A 2,547-nucleotide genomic window follows, 5' to 3' on the forward strand; every position below is an offset into this window, starting at 1 on the left:
CTTCATCTGCAGTTAATCACAAAAGCTAAAAAAAAAACAAAACAAAACAAAAAAAAACAGTTTAGTGCAAAATGATGCCAATTCAGGCCTTCCTTCTCCCCTTATTTTGTTCCCTTCCTGTCATTTCTCTTCCACTTTCCTTGCTATCCATAGCTCTATTGTCTGCTTGGTGTAGGCTTTAAAACCATGATGCCTTTACCTCTTGCATAGACAACTGCTGTAAAATAGAGCACCAAAACTTAACTTTCCAAGACTGAAAAATCAGTCCTTATTTTTCATGATCAGTCCACCCTCCTTTGGATTTGGTTCCTGTCTCCCACAGACTATTTTGTTTGCCCTCACTGTCCCCAGTCACGTAAAACCAGCCATGCTGATGCCAACCAACACAAACTCTCCTCTAGTACAACTCGTGAATGTCAGCAAACCAGAAATTTAGTCATGCCCAAGAATGGTATTTGCAAAGTATATCTACACAGGCAAAATTAATATAAGCGTCGTGATGCCAGCCAGCCAACTGAGACAGTGTCCCTGCTACACATTAAACCAGTTCCTCAGACAGTGCTCCTTAGTCAGCACTGTTTCACTGGAAGAGCTGTGTCACTGACTTTGCTTGTGTCCACTTCAGTAGGATGTGCCATGGTAAGGCATTATTATACAGGGAAATAATTTTTCCAGCACTTACATGACTAAGGACCATTAGCTTTGAGAAGGCAAATTTTCAGAAAAGGTGAACAGCTGGTAGAACCAGAATGCAAGTGAAGCATTTTGCAAAGAAAAGAAATCTTCTGTTTCTTCCTGTTGCTTCCCCATTTCTCTTTCCTTTCCCATGAGGCTACTGAATTTCATGGGTTTAACTCTTATACTAATACAAAGGATAAGAACTTTTTATGACATCTTTTACAAACCTTTTCCTTCGCAACACTGCTCCAGCAATTCAATTCCTGTCTTCAAGAATAAATAAGACAGAACTCGCTCCAAAATACTACTTTTCTGAAATCTGCCCTAATTTTGGTATGATTTTGTATCATCAATTTCATACTCTTAGAAAGAAAAATTAACTGCCCCACTTTCAATCCACATATAAGTGATGCAAATATGCTAAGCAGTTTGTTTTATCATCATACATTAAAGTTATCTACACTAGGTAGTTTTGCTTAAATTTATTTGCAGATTGCAAACAGGTCCATGTAACTTCTTATCCCTCAATAAGTCAGACCAAATACCTTCACACATCTTCCACGCAGCACACATCTAAACAATAAAATTTCCTTTCTTTCAATTTCTACCCTCTTCTTCTCTCTGCAGTGTTGTTTCCAAGTTGTTTTGTTATTACTCTTGAAACTCACAATTACAGAAAGATTTCTATGTTCTTACAAAAGCCACACTTTAATCAAAGTTTTCAAGGCAATGTTCATGCACCTCAAGGCAATAATTCCTGATGTGAATAACTCAAGAGGAGCTTCACAGTTTGGTTTAACACTTGCTTGACAAAGACATACTGTTAACACACAGCTGTACCATCCACTCAGGCTCCCAGACTCCGTGTGGTGCCATTCACTATGTCGAGGGCACTTTAGAAACCCATGTTTCTCATAAACAAAAAAGCAGCTGCTTAGCTATGGATGAAGGAAAGTCTTATCATGTCTAATGATGTCATCCTGAAACACATGGAATCATAGAACGTTAAGGATTTGGAATGGACCTTAAAGATCATCTAGCCCCAAACCCCCCTGCCATGTGGAGGGATACCTCCCACTTGACCAGGCTGCTCAAGGCCTTATCCAACCTGGCCTTGAACGCTGCCAAAGTTGGGGCATCCACATCCTCCCTGCACAACTTATTCCCTTGTTCCAGCATCTCACCACCCTCACAGTAAAGTTCTTCCAAATATCTAACTTAAAATTCCCTTCGTTGAATTTGTACCATTACTACCTGTCCTTTCATTACAGTTCCTGACAAAGAGCCCCTCTCCAGCGTCCCTGTAGGACCCTTCAGATACTGGAAGGTTGCTATAAGGTCTCCATGCAACCTTCTCTTCTCCAGGTTGAATAGCCCCAGCTTTCTCAGCCTGTCTTCATAAGGGAAGTACTCCAGTCCTTTTATCAACTTCGTGGCCTCCTCTCGACTTGCTCCAACAGCTCCATTTCCTTCTTATGGTGGGGACACCAGAACTGTACACAGCACTCCAGCTGGGGTCTCACCAGAGAAGGGCAGAGGGGCAGAATTATCTCCCTCGCCCTGCTGGCCCCGATGCTGCTTTTGATGCAGCCCAGGTTCGACTGGCTTTCTGGCCTGCGAGCGCACACTGCCAGCTCACGTTGAGTTTGTCATCGACCATCACTCCCAAGTCTTTCAGCTCTTCCGTCAGCTCTTCTGGCACGGGACTAACCTGGGGAGGGGTCGGAGCAACGACCCCTCGGGCAGGGCAGGGCAGGGCAGGGCAGGGCAGGGCCTGGCAGCCAAGGAGATGGCGGGCGGTCGGCCGGCCTCCCCTGCCGAGCAGCTCATGCGGGGGCGCAGGCTCCGCCAAGAGGCCGAACCCCAGCC

Source organism: Corvus kubaryi, unplaced genomic scaffold (genome assembly GCF_017639235.1).
Source record: "Corvus kubaryi isolate FWS band 111438036 unplaced genomic scaffold, C.kubaryi_AGA036_p1.0 37398, whole genome shotgun sequence".
Lineage (NCBI taxonomy): Eukaryota > Metazoa > Chordata > Aves > Passeriformes > Corvidae > Corvus > Corvus kubaryi.